At 25.5% G+C, this 23,076-nt stretch overlaps 3 long non-coding RNA genes across 6 annotated transcripts; all 3 read right to left on the reverse strand.

Annotated features, from left to right (window-relative positions):
* Window positions 1-510: 510 nt before the first annotated feature.
* Window positions 511-2,592, reverse strand: LOC136089270 (uncharacterized). Its single transcript, XR_010642911.1, has 3 exons — window positions 2,169-2,592; window positions 1,850-2,043; window positions 511-1,663 (listed from the first exon to the last, which is right to left on the reverse strand). It is a non-coding gene; the product is annotated as an uncharacterized LOC136089270 (long non-coding RNA).
* Window positions 2,593-4,435: 1,843 nt separating this feature from the next.
* Window positions 4,436-6,947, reverse strand: LOC136090118 (uncharacterized). Of its 4 annotated transcripts, none has more exons than XR_010643183.1 (4): window positions 6,361-6,947; window positions 5,761-6,161; window positions 5,212-5,284; window positions 4,436-4,529 (listed from the first exon to the last, which is right to left on the reverse strand). It is a non-coding gene; the product is annotated as an uncharacterized LOC136090118 (long non-coding RNA). The 4 variants fall into 4 exon arrangements; XR_010643185.1 differs by having other exon boundaries at window positions 4,437-4,529; window positions 6,065-6,161; XR_010643182.1 differs by lacking the exon at window positions 5,212-5,284 and having other exon boundaries at window positions 4,444-4,529.
* A 14,551-nt stretch (window positions 6,948-21,498) lies between these two features.
* LOC136089392 (uncharacterized) lies at window positions 21,499-22,467 on the reverse strand. Its single transcript, XR_010643009.1, has 3 exons — window positions 22,360-22,467; window positions 21,775-21,887; window positions 21,499-21,681 (listed from the first exon to the last, which is right to left on the reverse strand). It is a non-coding gene; the product is annotated as an uncharacterized LOC136089392 (long non-coding RNA).
* Window positions 22,468-23,076: the final 609 nt, after the last annotated feature.

The raw sequence follows: 23,076 nt of genomic DNA on the forward strand, positions 1-23,076 counted from the left end.
AAATAATGCAAATGCTCATATTATAAACGATAACAAAGTTATTTCTTAAATATATTAATTCAAAATATTATAAAACGAAAAATGTTTTTAAACTTTTTGTTTTAAATATTCAGCTTTTATCATGCAAATAACATAAACAATTTATATTAAATGATGTAACCTTATTAACATAAATATCTTACTTGCCACAGGTGCTATATTTCAAGAAATTAAATTTAAAATGGAACTTGGTAATTGACTTGAATTTGGTCGCTTTACCCTACACGATTGAAACATACCGTAAGTTTAACGGATACAAAGTTGAAGTCACAGGATCCTTCGTAGCATTGAAATAAAAAACTATTTCGGTTGTCCTGACCTAATTGCCATGATGTTTAACAATTGGCCGTAATTTTTTTGTAACAAAATAAACATAACCAAAACATTTTGTAGTATTTATTTTAAAAGGAACAAATCATTTACACCGATTGGTATTAGAATCAGTCGGGTTTTGGATGGGATCAAAAGAAATAAATCTTTAGATTGAGTCAAGAGAAATAAACCTTTAGTAAAATAAAAAATAACACTTTGTAACAAAAATCGTAAATCTTCATGTATAACACGTTAACTAAGTGATGCACTAAATATAAACTAAACTTTTAGTTGTATTTAGCGAGTGTTAATCTGTTCAACGACTCCGTAGTCAATTTATCGTACTGTAAGGCATGAACATCTTGCATAAACTGCCAGAATATATTGTTGATAGATTGATAACCAATATATTCTACTTTATTACTGGGACTGAAACGGGTTTTAATGTCCTCCATACAGTCTAAACATTTAAGTAATTTCTCTTTAAATTTTAATAAATATAAATTTGAATAATGTTGAACAATGTGTCAATAAATGTGACGCTGAATTTTATGAAACATGAACAAACAATTATTATATAATACACTGAAATCTATGGAAACAAAAAAAAAAAAATTCTACACGCGTCAACTCCGTGAACTTAACAGAAGTATTCCGATAATTTGTAGCAAAAGGAGTAACCCATTGTTCTATTCTCTCATTTCTTAATTTAATCCATATATGTTACGAAGTTACTGTAAACTGTAATACTGGTGATACTCCGTTAACATTTTTAACAGATTTTTTAGAGTGTATTAGCATTGGAAAAATAATCAAGTGTAAGGAAATAAAATAATTGTGACATTGCCTTGAAAATATAGTGCAATGACTTTACTGCTTTGACATTATAAAAGATAAATTTGGAAAAATCTAAACAGGTAACAATATCACTGACAATATTACAAATATACAATAAAAAAACCTTATAACACACTTATCTTATCACAACGTTATCTTTTTGACTTCTTAAGACTATCAACCTATTTTCTGTGTGCAAAGGTAGACAAGCATCTAAAGAAAATATATTATTTAATATACATGTAAGCATCATATAATGATGAATTAAATGTATCTCATTATAAACTAATAAAAAAATTTAACTTAACTTCTTTAATCTTACTATCCTTAGGCACTCTTATAAATTAAGATGTTCAGCTGCTATAATGTTTTAAAAAAAATTTGGCTATGAAAATAGCCGTTTTTTGAAGTAGCATTGTTTATCATTTGTTTATTTTTCTCCCCCAACTCTGGAAAATGGTCTCTGATTTCTTTGCTGAAATGTAAGACTTTAATATTGTAATGACTTAATAAGACTTTAATATGGTAAGAGTTTAATATGGTCTAAATATAATATAAAATGCTAATAATAACTAATCAGTACATTAAATTTTGTGTAGAACTCAACTTAATTCTAGTAAAGGTCATTAAAGAAGCTTTGTGTAATTATAAACTTATTTACCAAGTCATTAGTTATTTGCCAACCTTCTATAGCAATCTTGACATTTCCAAAGTTCATTTTTGTTATTAAAACAACTGTGCTTAATTTTTTCGCAATCTCGATGAAACCAATTTTATATTGATTTTAGCAGGACACATGAACTTTTAATTATCTTGTAAAATAACATAGTTCTTTTGAAAACAGTGATCATCCATCTATAATCAAACAGTTATACAGTACATTTAAGGTGGATTATGCAACTTATTTTTCAAAATTTAATTTGATTTTAAAAGTTATTAAAGAAAAGAATGATACCAAAGATTTAAAAGTAATGTATTACGTTAGTTTTTCTTTTCTTTAGTTGATAACTTTTTTTTTTAATGAAATACTTCTGTTGAACCATGATGACAATCTAAAACTTTACATGAAACTATTATGAAAGGCATCCGAGAATAAGGAATAGCAAAATCATCCCAAAGTACATTATGATTCTTTGTAAGAATGTCTAAAGCATAACATTTTTTATAATTTTTTTTTATTAAAATATAAAAAAAAATTGAAAATAAACTGACTTAAAATAATTTAAAATATATTATTTTGAACATTTTTTATATCAAAAAAACCAGTACACTAGTCCTTCCAAAATTATTATTTGCCTTAAACACCACAAATCGTGTTGTTGTTGCTAACTCATATTTTTTTACATATTGAAGTGCTTCTTTGTGGGATTTACAATGATAAATCAGTTTTTTTTTCCATCTACATAAAATTATTAAACAATTATAAGAACATTTTAACATATAAATAAATATATATATATATATATATATATATATATATATATATATTTATACACACACACACATATATATATACACATATATATATGTATATGTATATATATATATATATATATATATATATATATATATATATATATATATATATGTATATATATGTATATACATATATATATATATATATATATATATATACATATATATATATATATATAAATATATATATATATATATATATATATATATATATATATATATATATATATATAAAGAGAAAGAGAGAGAGAGAGAGAGAGAGAGAGAGAGAGAGAGAGAGAGAGAGAGAGAGAGAGAGATATATATTATATATAATATATAATGAAAAATTTTCTGTTAATAAAATATTATACTATTTTTAATTAGGATTTACCTAATCCTATTAAATATATTGTCAAGACATGTTTATGTTTATTTAAACAAAAAAAAATAACGTTTATCATGAAAACGGCTTATGCCATGTTTAATTAGGATTACACATAATACGTGTAAAATGCAGATTAAAAACCTGTTATACTTCCAATTTCATCTGAAATAGTATCTTCAGAACTACTCATATTTACATTTTTTTCATAATTACTTAATTCATCCATACTCCTAATTTTTTTATTGAAAAAACTTTTTATTAATCTATATAAAATCTAGTTGCATTTAACTATTTAATGTTTTTAATAAAATCGCGGTTGTCACGTGATTATTAGAAAAAACAAAATTAGAAACGGTAACCGAAAAATACGGCCTAATTCTGAGGGATGTTAAAGTCTGCTAACCGCTTAAGAGATCTTTCTCCAATGACCGCGCGCATTTTGGGAACACGCTCTCAAAGCCTAGTAACTAATGAAACAACGTTAAATGTTAACTGTAGCAATTATTTTATAGAATAAGCAATTTCAAATTCGCTTGTTGTTTTCTCCATTTTTTTGTTTGATTTAATAAAAAAATAAAAAAAACATCCTAATATACTCTTTTTTTTAATCCAAAGATTAAAAAAACAAGAATAAAACGAGATTATCTTTTACGACATTATTTACGGACGACACTAAAATTGACATTATGGACGTCGATCAAGACGACATTAAAATTGACATTATGGACGTCAATCAAGACGGCATTATAACCCAGTCGGCAAATTTAGTTGTAAATTCGCATTAGAAACTCGTTTAAATACGTATCGATGTGGTATGTATGTTAGCCATTTTATCGTGTCGAATACGCATAAGAAATACGCATTAGATGCGTATAAAGACAGGTATACAATACGACGCCTTCTGAGTATCAAACTCGCATTTGAAACTCTTGTAAACACGTATAAAACACGATAACCAGAGAATATTCAATACGATATTTTCCTGGTATTACATGCGCATTTAAAACTTTCCAGAATACGCATTATTTACGAATATTTGTTAGCCATTTTATCGTGTCAAACGCGCATTAAAAATAGACATCAGATGCGTATACAGACAGTATACAATACGACATCAGATGCGTAGACAGGTATACAATACGACGCCTACTGAGTATCAAACTCGCATTTAAACACGTATAAAACACGATAACTAGAGAATATTCAATACAATTTTGTTAACTAATATGAATTCATAACATAATGATAATGACTAGCAGTAAGCAACCCATAATACGGGTTATGAGTTATTAAATCATTAATAACAATAAAAACACATTAATAACTTGATATATTATCTAAAAAATTAAATACAAATTTATCTATAAATATTTAACTTTGACTCCCTTTCAGTAACGTCATTGGTTATAGTTAACGACGAAGACCGCATTAACATCAGCTGAGTTCTTTTTAAAATCTGTCACAACACAGGTACCAGAAACGGAAAGCCTGAAAATACCTAAAAAATAAAATTAAAAAAAAAATTACAATTTTTAATTACGAAAGTACTATTTGCATTGTATTGTTAGTAGAATTAGGATAATAATAACAGAAAATATATATTCCGTGACTACAGAATAATTAAAAAAGATTATAAAAAGGCTAGACAACACAATGTAGTAACACTGGCAAATAACACCACAACTTAATAAAATATTTTATTAACTTAAATACTTGGACTGAAAAGATTTTATTTATTACAATATTTGAACAATCGAGGGACAATTATAGTTAAACAATTTAAACAATTATACCATAAAATAGCAAGCAAATCGTAAAATATTTCTTAGAAATGATCTATTTTTTTCATTTGACTACTATTTTCAAGTTGCCTATAAGCATTTACATTAATAACTTTGTTGAGCCTAATACTATCTATTTCAATTTAACTATTATCATTAAACATATTACCAGTAATCTTACTATTGTTGCAACTGAATAAATGAACGTAAAAGAATCTTACAAATTGTGATCTTTTCTAATCAAAGACTTTATTTAAACTTAAGATTTATTGAAATCCATATCTTTTTATATGTTTACATACATTAGTCGTTTATCAAAAATATTAAACAACATTTATTTACATCAATTATTTTTAATTAAAAAAGAATCTTGACTACAATGCACAAAATTATTTTTACCTTAATGCATAAAAATAATAAATGCACAATCTTGTATAAAAAAATGAAGCAATGCCAATCAGTATATTTTACTCTAAATTAATTATTTAAATGAATATATATATATATATATATATATATATATATATATATATATATATATATATATATATATATATATATATATATATATATATATATATGTATATATATATATATATATAGGGGAACATGGGGTAAAATGACGAATGGGGCAAGATGACAACCTACAGTTATCTCTTAAGCAAAACTAAATATAACAGTTGACTTTAGCTGAAAGGGAAGTAGATTAATTTTACTAGATTTATCAATGGTTTCTTTTTAAATATTATTTTTGTGACGAAAGCTAAGTATTAAAAAAGTTTTTCTGACATTGAGAAAAAAACTTATTATCCTCGTTTGACTTGATTTATTACATCGCTACATCACCAGCTAAAGGTAAATTTTATTTTTTGGACAGACTAAGATACAGGCATTTTTCGAAACAGTCGTCATCTTGCCCCATGTTCCCCTATATATCTATTCACATACCTTTAAAAAGTGGTATTACACTTTACACAATGAAATATGGAAATACATCATCATTTTTTTCAACTACTTTCAAAGAAATTTATTTATTTTTTCTAGTCTGTTATTTTTTCTAAGAAAGAATATTTATAAAGATACAGAGAAATATAAAATATACTGAAATATAGGCAGATTTATGTTTATAAACTTTTGTGTCAACAAATTACAGTCAGTTTTCCATGTTAAATACATAAAATATATATCAAATATAACATATATCAAATATCAAATAAATCCAATATAAAATAAAACAAAATAGTAAACTTACTCAAATCAGTATCAGTTATACCGTGTGAAGTAACTAAAAAACACTTCAGTTCTTTTCAATTGCTTTAAAAAATAACTTTCAGCTCTTTCCAATTGCACTAAAAAGAAAAAAAAAACTTACTTAGATAAGTTGGCAAGTTCTTAAGAATCTGAAAACAAATAAGTAAAAAAACAAAGAACAAACAAACATTTATTTGTTAAAACTACTATATTTAAACAAATTAAATTTAAAAAAGTGTAACGCCAATTCTCCTTAAAGGCTAAAAAAAAACTTTCAGCTCAAATTTGCTTGCATACCTTGCTTGTAAAACCATGTGAATAAGAAACACATTTAGAAAAGCCTAGAAACTACTTAAAGATGACATATGCAAAATTGAAGTTTGAACGTTGACTGGACTAACTATTAGCAGATGTTTTTAAAAAATTCATAAAAATTTACATATATTCGTTCTTTTATATTGCATAAATCCATCATATGATAAATCTGAAATAAAAAAATGTAATGGATAAGTAAATACAAAGAAAAACATCATATATGAATCACAAATCAATATAACAGATAGAGATAAGATGTCATGATAAGAGAGTAGTAGTTGTTAAGTATTGTTATTTCATGTTAGCTTTTAGAAAACAATTCATGTTGGTACGTCATGGTTCTAAAAATTCAAATTAAGATATAAACAAAATGTATATGTGGCAAAATGACTTTTCTTGAATGGCTTTTAGTGAATGATTAAAAGCAGTGACTTTCAATAATAAAACCACTTATAATTTTTAACAATAGACACCAACATAAAGGTAAGCCAAATGTAACAACATTAGTAACATAAATAACAACTTTATGCAAAATCTTGCTCAACACGTTTGCCAACTCACACACTTTGAAAACATGGTTCATAAATATTATAAGAAGTGTTTATATATGTTATATAAATTTAAATAAATATATTGTGTTTTATAGTTAGTATATATGTTTATATTATGTTGTTTCTATGTCATGGAAACAACATAATATAAACATAAATACTAACTATAAAACACAATATATTTATTTAAATTTGTAACACATATATAAACACTTCTTATAATATTTATATACACAATAGATACATTTTATACTATTTTAAAAATTCATTTATAAAACAATTATATAACACATATTACCACATACATATATTTATCAAAAACTTTTTAATTTTGAACATAATATAAACACATATGCAAACTATAAACATATATAACTTGAATTGTGTGAACAAAAAATTTAAAAATAACATGAAAATATCTAAAAAGGTTCATATATATTTATATATAAAGACATATATCTCGTAATAAAATATCAAATTATAATCATATCTAACTTAAATCAAATACTTATTGAATAAAGAACAAAAAACAGATAAAAGAACTGCAATCCTAATAACAAAATTTAACGTTTAGCAACAATTAAAGTGTCAGTGTTGGCTCAAAATTTTAACTTATTTTTTTAAATTTTCTAAAACAGAACAAAAAAGGTAATAGCATAACAGAAATGTCAATAAAATAGCATGCGCTTTATAAGCTAAGATTTTCGTTTTCCCCCTTATTTGTTAATATTTGATCAAAATTGGATTCGATATCATATCCGATTTTGATCAAATATTATAAATACGTATTTTTGATAAATAAGTGGTACTGAACTCGAGTTCGAAACTTAAAACTAAATGCGCATTTTTCTGGTATCAATGGCGGTATGTCATACGTGATCAATACTCAGAGTATTTACAATACTAGATATGCCGACTGGGATCAAACTCGCATTTAAACACGTATAAAACACGATAACCAGAGAATATTCAGTACAATTTTATTAACTAATATGAATTCATAACATAATGATAATGACTAGCAGTAAGCAACCCGTAATACGGGTTATGAGTTATTAAATCATTAATAACAATAAAAACACATTAATAACTTGATATATTATCTAAAAAATTAAATACAAATTTATCTATAAATGTTTTAACTTTGACTATCCCTATCAGTAACGCCATTGCTTATAGTTAACGACATAAAGACCGCATTAACATCAGTTGAGTTCTTTTTAAAATCTACACAACACAAGTACCAGAAAAGGACAGTCAAGTAAAGCCTGCAAATACCTAAAAAAAGACATGAAAAAAAAGTTACAATTTTTAATTACAAAAGTACTATTTGCATTTTATTGTTAGTAGAATTAGGATAATAATAACAGAAAATATATAAACCTGTCATTTCAAAAAGGGCACAAGTCAGTGGTGTACACTGGAGTTTTAGATGTTTGAGTTTTGACACTTACAGGCATTGTGCAAACTTCAAACTTTTTTATGTTTATGCTTATATCAAAAAAGAATGTTTTGCAAAGAATTGGGGTGATTGGAGCTTGGGAACAAGAAAACCCTAATTTTTGGGCCATCCCAGTCCTTAACATGGGAGCAACGAATTTATAAAATATTTTCTTCACTATTTTTATCTAAATTCATATTATATTTTATCTAAATTCATATTCATCAACAAATTTCAAGTTTCATGCAATAGTCTCTTAGTGTTCAGTTTTTATGACCCTGCAATGTTTAGAGCCCCCTCAAATTGAGGGGGGTTAAAACTTTATATGGTCATAGTTTTTAAAAAATAAGAGATTATTGCATGAAATTTGAAATTTGTTGATGAATATAAATTTAGACAAAAATAGTAAAAAAAATACTTTATAAACTTGTAGCTCCCACATTAAGGACTGGGTGGGCCCAAAAATTAGGGTTATTTTGTTCCCAAGCTCCAATCACCCCAATTCTATGCAAAACATTATTTTTTGATATAAGCATAAACATACAAAAGTTTGGAGTTAACACAATGCCTGTAAGTGTCAAAACTCAAACATCTAAAAATCCAGTGTACACCACTGCAAGTCCATTTACTAAAACTTTTCAAAATCAACAAAAATATGATTTTTATTAAAATAATGTCTAGGTTGCTAAAGAAATTAAACAAAGAAGTAGATAAATAAAGAACGCATATAACTTATGTATTTTTTATTTTTTAAAACATAAATCATACAGAGATTTTTAATTCAAACTTTTAAACTAACTGCTAAAAGTTTTGGACTTATGTCTTATTATCCTTTTCGACTTATGTCTTATTATCCTTTTCGAAATGACAGGTTTATATATTCTGTCTACAGAATAATTAAAAAAGATTATAAAAAGGCTAGACAACACAATGTATACATTGTTACTATAGTAACGCTGGCAAATAACACCACAACTTAATAAGATATTTTATTAACTTAAATACTTGGACTAAAAAGATTTTATTTATTTCAATATTTGAACAATCAAGGGACAATTATAGTTAAACAATTTGAGCAACTATATCATAAAATAGCAAGAAATTCGTAAAATACTTCTTATAAATGGTCATTATCATTTGTGGTTTTAAGAAATACGTAAGAGCTCAGTAATTACATAAGTTTTATTAAATCTCCCTCTCATCTAAGAGAGAGAGAGAGAGAGAGAGAGAGAGAGAGAGAGAGAGAGAGAGAGAAAGTAAGTGCTTCCAAAGCAGCATGTTAACAAATGTAAAAAAGCACAGAATAAATAGTAGTAACTGGTTTTATTATGTTACCAGTAAACAAAATTATTTTTACCTTGATTGAAAGCTAATTTCCAGCATTTCTTAATTAAGCTCCAGCTTCTCTTTAACTATTGACTAATGATTAATAGAGTAAATTTCACATCATACTAAATTTACAAAATTAAAACCATGTTTCAACAGTTAGCTAACTAATCGAAAGATGACAAAGGGACAAACTAAAAAAAAAAGAAAAAAGAACATATTTATGATAGAAATTATAAAGAAAAAATAAAATTATTTGGATTTAAAAGTGTTAATTGTTACTACAAATAGTTAAACTCATACTTTGCTTTGTTCTGAAGTGTCTAAAGTAAAATCAAATTAACAGACATTAACACTGCTTGACACTGAATTCTGTCAAGTTAGTTTTCTGCACGCCGAGTTGCATTTCTTACATTTCAACAACGATTAGTTTCATCCTGCCTAGATCTATTTTTTTCATTTGACAACTATTTTCAAGTTGCATATTAGCATTTTACATTAAAAACTTCGTTGAGCCTAATACTATCTATTTCAATTTCACTGTTATCATTAAACATATTACCAGTAATCTTACTATTGTTACAATTGAATAAATGAACGTAAAAGAATCTTACAAATTGTGATCTTTTCTAATCAAAGACTTTATTTAAACTTAAGATTTATTGAAATCCATATCTTTTTATATGTTTATATACATAAGTCGTTTATCAAAAATATTAAACAATATTTATTTACATCAATTATTTTTAATTTAACAAAGAATCTACAATGCACAAAATTATTTTTACCTTAATGAACAAAAATAATAAATGCACAATCTTGTATAAAAAATTGATGCAATGTCAGTCAGTATATTTTACTCTAAAGTGTGTATATATATATATATATATATATATATATATATATATATATATATATATATATATATATATATATATATATATATATATATATATATATATATACTGAAATATAGGCATTTAAGTTTATAAACATTCGTGTCAACAAATTACAGTCAGTTTTCCATGTTAAATACACAAAATATATATCTAATATAATATATATCAAATATAAAATAAAACAAAATAGTAAACTTACTCAAACCAGTATCAGTTACACTGTGTGAAGTAAATAAAAAAAACTTCAGTTCTTTTCAATCACTCTAAAAAATAACTTTCAGCTCTTTCCAATAGCAATAAAAAATAAAACAAAAATCGCTTAGCTGAGTTGCCTAGTTTATAAGAATCTGAAAACAGATAAGTAAAAAACCAAGAACAAACAAACATTTATTTGTTAGAACTACTACATTTAAACAAATTAAATTAACCAAAGAATAACACCAATTCTCCTTAAAAGCTAAAAAAAATTTTCAGCTCAAATTTGCTTGCAGACCTTGCTTGTAAAATAAAATGTGAATAAGAAACACATTTAGAAAAGCCTAGAAAAAATTCATAGAAATTTACATACATTTGTTCTTTTATATTGCATAAATCCATCATATGATAAATCTGAAATGAAAAAATGTAATGGATAAGTAAATACAAAGAAAAACATCAAATATGAATCGAAAATCAATATATCTGATAGAGATAAGATGTCATGATAAGAGAGTAGTAGTTATTAAATATTGTTATTTCATGTTAGCTTTTAGAAAGCAAATCATGTTGGTACTTCATGGTTCTAAAAATTCAAATTAAGATATAAACAAAATGTATATACGGCAAAATGATTTTTCTTGAGTGGCTTTTAGTGAATGATTAAAAGCAGTGAGTTTCAATAATAAAACCACTTATAATTTTTAACAATAGACACCAACATAAAGGTAAGCCAAATGTAATAACATTAGTAACATAAATAACAACTTTACGCAAAATCTTGCTCAACACGTTTGCCAAATCACACACTTTGAAAATATGGAAACAACATAATATAAACATGATATAAACTATAAAACACAATACATTTATTTAACTTTATATAACATATATGAACACCTCATATAATATTTATATACACAATAGATACATTTTTATAGTATTTTAATGACACATTTATAAAACAATTACATAACAGTGTTATGTAATTGTGATTATTACATATGTGTTATTAACATATATTACCACATACATATATTTATCAAAAACTTTTTAACTTTGAACATAATATAAACATATATGCAAACTATAAACATATATAACTTGAATTGCGCGAACAAAAAATTTAAAAATGACATGAAAAAATCTAAAAAGATTCATATATATATTCATATATAAAAACATATATCTCGTAATAAAATATCAAATTATAATCATATTTAATTTAAATCAAATACTTATTGAATAAAGAACAAAAAACAGATAGAAGAACTGCAATCCTTGCTAATAAAATTAGCAAGTTATGAAATGATAGGATTTATAATATATTTGAATTACATTAATTTAGGACTTCATAAAACTAAATAAATTTAAAAGTAGTAATAAATATTTTTATGATAAAGTTTTAGTAACTTTTTTAGTACAAAAAAGAATTGTAACTGTATTGGAGATATGCGATACTGCTTAAGCAGAACGATATCTCTTCATACAACTTTTCATGTATTCCTGACTATTCCTTTTCACTCCAGACTAACTTTTTACTAAATTTCTCAAGAGAAAACTTTTTAATTTAAATTTTGCTTTCACAATATCAGTTTAAGCATGCGCTTTAAAGCAAAGATTTTCGTTTTTCCGTTATATTTTGATATTTGATCAAAATCGGGTGCGATATCGTATCCGATTTTAATCAAATATTAAATAATACGTATTTTTTATAAATAAGTGGTATTGAACTCGAATTCGGAACTTAAAACTAAATGCGTATTTTTCTGGTATCAACGGCGGTATGTTATACGTGATCAATACTCCGAGTATTTACAATACTAGATATGCCGACTGGGAATAGAGCAAGCTATAAAAAAGATCAATTACGAAATGTGTAATAAAGAAAATTTAAACGCCAATCTGTCAAACACTGAACAATATTTAAATTTATGTCGGGATATGAACATAATGTTTCAAAATATAAAATTATATTTTGAGAATATTTTTAAAAAGTTTGATAATTTTATCATGTGTCCTTTTTGTCGAATTTATTATTTAAAAAGTGATGTCTATTATTTTCCAGACAATTATTTTCATTGTTATTGTCAAACATGTAATACGATTAACACTTGATATTATTTTTTAGATGAAAATAAAAATATTAGATCAAAAAGGTTGGAGTTGTTACGCAACCGTATTTACGACCTAGAAAAAATATTGAACTAAGAAAAAAATTTAAACAAGAACAAAAGCCGATAAAAAATGGAAGGATCATTAAGAGATACTATCGATCACATTGTAGAAAAACAACTAAAAAATTACCTAGCCGTTTGTTTGGTTTGACCACGACATACTAAAAATTAAAAAAGTTTTATTACAATTCAACACTTTAAAAAAAAATCCTATAGATTTAAAATTTATGACGAACTGAAACCGCTTTTAGAAAATTCCGTTTATGCAAAATGGGAAGGTATGATAACGGCGTGGTCACATTAAACTTTACTTTTTAAAAAAACAGCAGACGTAAACGTAAAAAAACAAGAAAACCGTGTGTATACGAAACTCATCAATTTTCATACGAAAACCCTCACCAATACTTTCAAGTCAATTTAGCCGACATGAACAGTTTTAATCTTAATTTCAGTCGTTATCGTCTCAAATTTTGTTTAGTTGTTGTTGACGGTGTTTCGGGTAAAGTTTATTTGAGAGTAACGAGTATAAAAAGCGCAGATAAAGTACTTAGCAGTTTTTATGGATATTCGCCGAACAGACGATAAAAGTTTTATTTATTTGCAAACTGACCAATACACAAAATTTTTCAATTACAAAATGGAAGAATGGTGCGAATCTGAAAATATTCAGCCTTTTCATTCTAAAAATTACGGAAAAGCTTATTTAGAAGAATCAGTTATCGCTCGCTCAAAATTACTTTTTCAAAAGCTAAGAAATCAAGGTAAACTTAAAAAACACATTTGGAGCTATTACATTGAAGAAATGGAACAAAATTAAACGAAAAGGAAAAAACGATTAGCGGAATCATTACTGAAGATTTGGACGCCGACAATGCAATAGGTAAAGCTCTTCGCTTAAGGTGGAAAACCCCTCAGAAATATGAAATTTTTGAAAAAAAATTTTATTTTCTTGTTTTGTGCAAAATTTATTAGAGGTTCACAATCTGAAAACCATTTTTGAAAATTCGCTATAGATCTTCATTAAAATAGATTTTATTGAACCCTAGTATTTTAAGCTTCCTTAACAACCGCCATAGCAACGGCACTATTTTTTACCTTAACTAAAAAATAGTCCAAAATCCAATTTTTTCATATGAAGAATATATCTTATCAAGTGAATTATATTTTCCATTGTTCAAAACAACTTTAGTATAAAAACAGTTACTGGAAAGCTCATAAATATATCATAAATCTTCTACAATGACGAAGGCATGCAGAGTTAAACAAAGAACTAAAAATAATAAAAGGAAAAAAATTTTCAATGTAAAAAAAAAGTTAGCTGTAAATAATGTTGATATGGATGTAAATATGGAATCAAATATTGTAGATATGAACATAAATGTTACTACAAGTGTTGCAGATGTAAATATAAATATGGAGAAACCAGTTGATTTTAACTTTATTAATTCTAATGAAATACGTGCTTCTGCTAAAAAAATAAAAAAAATTTCGTCATCAAGACCAAAGTTATCTAATAAAATTGTTACTGGATACCGTTTTATAGATTTAGAAATACTAAATTCTGTAATTTCTACCCTTATATGTCCAGTATGTATGTCATCTAAGTTGTTTCTCTCTGAAAATGAAAACAAGAGAAAAGGTCTAGCGTCTTGTCTTTATGTTAACTGCTGTGTATGTGATTATTCAAGAGAATTTTACACCTCAACATTGAATATACAAAAAAGTTTTGATGTTAATACCAGGGCTGTATATGCTATGAGATCATGTGGTCAAGGCTATTCTGGATTCTCAAGATTTGTCTCATTAATGGACATGCCTAAGCCAATGACTGCTAATAATTATAATAAAATTGTTATAAAACTAACTAATGCAGTAAAATCTGTAGCTGAAGACACTATGATGGATGCTGCTCAAGAATTAAAAGACTTGAAGAGTAATCTTGTTTTAAATTCTACTCCCGGCCATGTGCCCAATGTTGTTGATGTTGCAGAATCATGTGATGGCACTTGGCAGCGACGAGGCTATTCTTCAAACAATGGCGTTGTTTCTGTTATTTCGATGGAAACAGGCAAAGTAATAGATGTTGAAGCTATGAACAAGTTAAGTATACAATTTGTTTTTTTTTTTAGGTTTGCATTTATGCATATATATTATATGCTTATATGCATATATATGTTTGTCTGTGTGTATATAAACGCCCACCTGATTTGATATATATGTATACACAATACATATATATATATATATATATATATATATATATATATATATATATATATATATATACATACATATATATATATATATATATATATATATATATATATATATATAATACATATATATACATATATTTATATATATATATATATATACATATATATATATATATATATATATATATATATATATATATATATATATATATATATATATATATATATATATATTACATACTATATTATATATATATATTACATATTATAAAAGATTGGTATTTTTTTAAATATTGAAATCTATTTGATGTTACATACTTCAGATTTTAATATGTTTTTCTCAAAATATAGGTATGTAAAACATGTTTTCATAAAGAACATCTAAAGAAAGAAAACCCATTAGCCTATGAAAAATGGCATGATAAACATAAATGTGCTTTTAATTACCAAGGACTACCTGGTGGAATGGAGCCAGAGGGAGCCCGCAGAATATGGAGTAGATCTATTGAAAAACATAATCTAAGATATACTGATTTCTATGGTGATGGAGATAGCAAAGGTTATGATGCTGTAAAAAATGTTTATCAAAGTGTTCTTATAAATAAATTTGAATGTGTTGGCCATGTGCAAAAAAGAGTTGGAACACGTTTACGTAATTTAAAAAAAAAAGAAAAAGGTCTTGGTGGTCGTGGAAAATTGACCGATACAACTATCGATCGTCTCGAAAATTATTATGGCATTGCAATTCGCCAAAACAAAAATAATTTAAATGCTATGAAATCTGCTGTAAGAGCTACACTTTATCATGTTGCTTCATCAAAAAATGAAAATTTACATTTTCCTCACTGTCCAGAAGGTTCAGATAGTTGGTGTCGGTATAATCGTGACAAAGCAAACCATACCTCAACATATAGACCTGGTCCTGGCTTACCAATATCTATTGTTTGGAAACTTAAGCCAATTTATGATGAATTAAGTAGTGATATTCTTTTAAAAAAATGTCTGCATGGCCTTACCCAAAACAACAATGAGTCTTTTAACATGACAATATGGGAGCGTATACCAAAAGGCCATTATGTCTCACTTACACATCTTCAATTTGGCACTTTTGATGCAGTTGCCCATTTTAACATTGGTAGACAAGCTAGTGTTTTAGTTTTAGAAAAAATGAATTTAAGACCTGGAAAGTATTTGTTAGAAGGATGTAGAAAAATTAATCAAAAGCGATTATACTTAGCCATATATAAAAACACAGAACGAGCAAAGAAACGCAGACAAGTAATTCGTGGTAAAAAGAAAAGTCGATATGACAAACTTATTGAAAAAGGGCAAAACCCATATCAAACTGGTGCATTTTAAGATTTAACTTTTTTTATTATATATAGATTTGCACATTTATTTACACTATTTTGAAATTTTTTATGTTAGCATTTTTAAAAGCTGTTTTTCTCAGATGAAGAGTTTTTATGACGCCGGCCAGCATATCTAAATAGCTAAAAGTGGTGTTAAGTTAAAATTTTAAGTATGAATTTGTTTGATTGTCTTCTGTGATTTAAACGTGAGACATTTTTTTAAAAATTGAATCCAGTCTTTAAATAGGTCAACAAATTCATAAAATTTGGTCAAATTTTTTACATGTACTTCGGTCCAATATATAAGCCTATTAAAAATTATTATGAAAAATCTGCTTCGCTCATATCACAAAACTACTTTGTTAGAACAAGTATGCAAAAAAGATTTTGTTAAAATTGTGTACATCTTTAGATACGTTGGCCGGGGTCTTTCAATATTTTGGTGTTTTTGGCACCTGCTACAGCTACCATTTTACCAAAAAAAAAATATTTTTGTTTTTTTCAGTTAATTTTGTTATTTACTTTATGTATATGAAGTTAAATTTATAAAATGTCGATATTTACTCAAAAAAAATTTTTCAGGGGTTTTCCACCTTAATAGATCAATATGCCAATAGTAAAAGATGTCAATACAATTTCTCTTCCAACATGTTACATCGAGTAGAAAAAGAATAGAAAAATCATAAACTAAAATTTTAAAACCTCTGTCTATCAGAACAGAATGCTATTTGAAAAAATATAAAAAAGACGCAAAAGACACCTTTAGTAAATCGAGCAATTGTCTGTATTGGGACACAACAAAAAAAGTAATTATCATGAAAGTCTCCGAACATGCTAACCCTTTAGTACAAGGTTATAAATATGAACGGGTTCATATTTATAAAGTCAGACGAGAAGACGATTTAAATACAACATACAAAGTCAAGCGAGGAAATTTATTACCTATTAACGAAGAAGATAAAAACATTTACTTTAAAAACTTTAAAGAAAAGCTTGCAAGAAAAAATTAGTAAGAAAAATTGAACAATTTATTTTTCAAAGACGTATTGGATCTAAATAAATATGATTGAAGTACGTATTATTTTAGCTAAATTAAAAACAAAAATGAAGAAAGTGTGCATTTTGATGTTTTGAACGATTTTACTTTACCTTTATCCCCAAACGATATTAACCTACCTACTTTTCAAAATAATACCATCATACATTTGGTAGCTGTAAATATTCCGACTAATTTGACTCGTGTAGACGAAAATATATCGTTTACAGAAAACCAATATGGCTTGAGAATGGAAAGCAAGCCTGCTATGATAACAAATATTCAAAACGACATGATAATCATAATATAAAAATTCCATTTTACCTCGTGACCAAAAGTTGTTTTATATTTAGATTTTACAATTTTACGAGGCGACACATTTTCGTGTTTTGATATCATAGACATTGAAAAGATGAGTCTTTCTCATCAAAAAATGATGACGGTTCAATTAGGTACAGCTAAACTATTTGGCATAAATGCACCGAGTCCTTATCAAAATGATTTCTTGATCAGACGACTAGATCTTTTTAATACTACTTTAAATAAAAGACTGTTGATAGTTGACTGTTGTCAAGTTGTTCTTTAGCATTTGTTTTAATTTTTACAGCTTCTTCTGTCAAAGATAACATTTCTTCTCTAGTTAACGAAAATATATTTGGACCTATACAAGAACTTGCATTTGAACAAGTCATTTTTTTTTTAACTATCTAAAAAAAATTTAATCGAAATAAAATCATTTTTAATAGCGTCATTAATAATACCAAAACTTAAAAATGGTACATGATTTATAAATTAGCATTGTTTTATCATCCAATCTAAAAATTCTACAATCTTATTAAAAAAATTTTCTACATCAACTAAAAATTGGTCTAACATATTGTTATATAACACTTGATGCCAACAAAAATAATCTGGATTCCAATAAAAATAAATAAAAAGTCTTCATAGATTTGAAAATATAGATTCTTGTATGAAAAAAAAATTTTGTATCTTCTTCTGTTGCAGATTTAGAATCCTTTATAAAATTTTGAAAATATCTTTTAATTAGAAATCAAAATTAAATCTTCAATTAGATTCAAAGGCATATATCGTCCTATCGATTCAAATATTTGTTCTTTTAAATTTAATAATTTTTTTGTAAGAAGTTTTTGACTTGCCATGTTTCTTAAAACACAATTCTTTCAATGTATAAATTCTGTATATCGATCTTTGAAAACGAAGAGGTCCTTTAAAATAATAAGGAAACTAATTTTCTGATTTTGAATTCAAGATTTTGTTGTATTGTAGATAGCGTGTATTAATTTCGTGTTTTAGTAATATTTAATAATAATTTAATAATAATAAGTTTTAATAATAATTTAATAATATTCGTATTATTGATATGATATTCGTTTAATAAATTCATTATGAATCTAAATAAAATAATTCTTATTAAAAAATACTAAAAAAAAATATTATTAAAAAATTTAACAGTTATTATTTTTAATATACTGCAAATTTACAGGTCCTTCTAAAGGCTTGATGAAATAAACAGGCGAATTATAGCAACTTTTAATTAATTTACAATATCCGTCTTCTATTGATTTTGCGCAGTCACAATACTATTACCAATTAAAATTTTTTGAAACAAATCAAGAAAAGTTAAAGCGTTTTTCATTTCTATTTTAAAACCATCTAGAGTTTTTTGGTTACCATGAAAGACAGTTTCGTCAGGACCTATTTTATTTTTAAATAACCGTTATAATAATTTTTTTAAATGCATTTTTTATAAAATTGTTCAACTTCTTTATCTATAGTTATATACTTAAAATATTTTTCTCAATTCTGGTTTGTTTTTATGAATTATATAAACATCGTTTATATTACAAACTCGATATAAAGATACATAATAACGTGATTTAATAAAAGCGCTAGTGTTAAAATTAAAAACTAATTTTTTCATCGTGTTTCCTTGACCTCTGTGGACCGTGAGCGAAAAAGCTAATTGTAAAGGTAAACCTACTCTAGAAGCGACAACAGTATGCGTACAATCTAAAATGTCTTTTTTTTTGTTTGTTAATTCACCTCCTCAAGGCCAAGAAGGCCACTACAAACGAGGAGGCTACTTATTTGTGGTATAACGCTCTCTCAACTCTATAACTCCGATACACAAACCTTGACGAACAAGGCCGCTGCGCGGAAAAACGAGTTGAGCGCGGAACTACCAGGGACGTGGCGGGGATCGAACTCGGAACCTCTCGCATATAAATATGTCTTCTTTAACTTGTTCAATTTTAACTTCTTTTCCATTCATGATTACCCAACCACCGTTATTTTCTATTCGAGTTACAATCCCAATAGTACCATAACACAGACCTTCTTCAACGTTTATTTTTTTTACCAACATTACAATAGCGTTTATTTAAATGTTTATAGAAGTAGAAATTTGAAACGACAGACTCATTTTAGGATTTTATTGATATATATATATATATATATATATATATATATATATATATATATATATATATATATATATATATATATATATATATGTATGTATATATATATATATATAAATATATATATATATATATATACATAGATAATATATGTAATATTTATATATAATATATGATATATATATAATATCTATCGAGTAATACATCTCATGTAATATATATATATATATATATATATATATATATATATATATATATATATATATATATATATATATATATATATATATATATATATGTATATATATATATAAATCAGTAAAAAACACTTATCTAACTTTTATCTTCTACTTTTAGTTTCACCATTGCTGGATCATCTGGAAGAGATTTTTTTTTACTAATTTATTATTGCTCTGTTCTTTAAGAACATTGAGCACTCTATTTGTAAAATACACTAACATAATTTACATATATATATATACATATTTATATATATAATATATATATATATATATATATATATATATATATATATATATGTATGCATATATATATATGTATATATATTATATATATATACATATATATATATGTATATATAAATATATATATATATATGTATGTATATATATATATGTATATATATCATATATATATATACATATATATATGTATATATAAATATATATATATATGTATATATAAATATATATACATAGATAATATATATATACATATATATATATATATATGTACATAGATAATATATGTAATATTTATATATAATATATGAGGTACTACATCTCATATAAAATATTATATATATATATATTATATATATATATACATATATACATATATATATATATATATATATATATATATATATATATATATATATATATATATATATATATATATATATATGTATGTATGTATATAAATCATGTTAGTGTATTCTACAAGCAGAGTGCTCAATATTCTAAAAGAACAGAGAAATAATAAATTAGTAAAAACATTTATCTAATTTTTGATTTCTTCTACACTCCCAGTGGGAAAAAAGACGTCTTTTAAAGTCTTATTTCTGTCTTGTTTTAGTCGGTTATGCAAATCTAAAAGACATCTTTTTTCGACATCGAAAAGACGTCTTTTTTTGTCTTGTTCTTGTCATGAAAAGACATAGAAAATGCGTCTCTAAGACGCCTTTTTTAGTCGAATATGCAAATCTCAAAGACATCTTTTTTCGACATCGAAAAGACGTCTTTTTTGGTCATTAAAAATGCGTCTTTAAAACGTCTTTGTTAATCGACGTTATTTGTTTAATCTAGAAAAGTTTTTTTCTTGAGAAGAAAAAAAACCACTTTCAGATGTCAATATAAAAGAGGAAGCGTTTTCTACATCTTTTATGTTTAAACATAGACGAATTATTTATAAATAAAACAGCAGTATTATTCAACATAATATATTTATTTAAAAATCATCAGCAGATTCATTTCCAGATTCATAACTTTCTTTCTCTTTCTCTTTCTCCTCTGGTTCTTGAGCTCTGTTTCTTGGCGTTGTTGTTTACGCAACCCCCCAATTTGATCAGGGGCGTTCTTTAGCTTTCTCTGAATGAAATTAACTATTTCTCGTCGAGAACTCTTTTTATTCGAGCTGGCTACAATTTCTAAAAAATGAGTGAACATGAAAAACAGTAACTTGTTTTAATGTAATATAAAATAGCAAATTAGATTTGATCAGCCAAACACACTAGACTTACCGACTATTAATTCAAAAATGGCTGATCCTTTTAACCCCCTCTTGTTTGCAGCTCGGTCTTTTCTTTTTGTCCCCACTAGGTTAAACTGGGACAGGAGTGCAACGGTAAACAGTCTAAAAATATAGAAAAATGAATACGCTAAAGAAATGTACGGCCATCAAAATGACTGCTCAACGATGAATTATATTATGTAGTACTTAAACCAATCTAAACATTGCATCTCTCAGAAAAACCAAGTTATAGAAAACAGATATTGATATTTTTCTGTCTTCTATGACGTAACTTTTTGATTTAATTTCGCTGAAATTAAGTGTTGTAGACCCATAAAATTTAGAAATCCGTTATTGACTAAAACCATCAAAATTGAGAGGATAACTTAGCTAATACACCTTGAGAGTTGTTATTCATTTAAACTGGATAAAAGTATTATTTAAAGCTCTATTTTAGCCTGAAACATAATGATGCTTTACTTAACAACATAACATTATAAAAACTGGCGATATCATTAGCAACACAGATGAAATACACATAAACAAAAACATAGACTAGAAAGCTGTAATAATGTTTAGGTATAAGAAAGTGTACCTTTCCAGTATCATTTTCACTTGGTCTTTCGTATCCGAGCCACGGACTTGACGTCCGAAACCATCCGAACCACGGATTATATTATATAGCTATATAATATATATACTCCCTATATATGTAAATAAATAAATAAATAAATAAATATATATATATATATATATATATATATATATATATCATATATATCATATATATATATCATATATATATATATATATATATATATATATATATATATATATATATATATATATATATATATATATATATATATATATATATATATATATATATATATATATATATATGTTATATAAAGTATTATTTGATTACATAAATTATAAAATAAAGCATTTTACCGAAAATTGTAATTTATTAAATAGTAAAACTGTCGTTTATTTATATGCCAAAGAGCTTTTACATATCTTTTGACAAAAAACGTTTTTGTAGACAAAAGACGGGCCATTCGTAACGTAACAAAGTTGAACGCAAAGCTTCGTTTATAGTGTAACTATAGTTACACTAAACCTGTAACATCGTTTTGCGTTACGAAAGATTCTTTTGTTTAAACTCGTAAGTTCAAAAGATTTTTATAAGTTTAAAAGATTCTTTTGTATAAACTTATAAGTTTAAACAAAAGAAACATTTCAAACGCAAAACGATGCAACAGGTTTTAGTAACTATAGTTACACAAAAACGTGTGAGCGTTTATAATTG

The sequence above is a fragment of the Hydra vulgaris genome, chromosome 13, assembly GCF_038396675.1.
Source record: "Hydra vulgaris chromosome 13, alternate assembly HydraT2T_AEP".
NCBI classification, from domain to species: Eukaryota; Metazoa; Cnidaria; class Hydrozoa; order Anthoathecata; family Hydridae; genus Hydra; species Hydra vulgaris.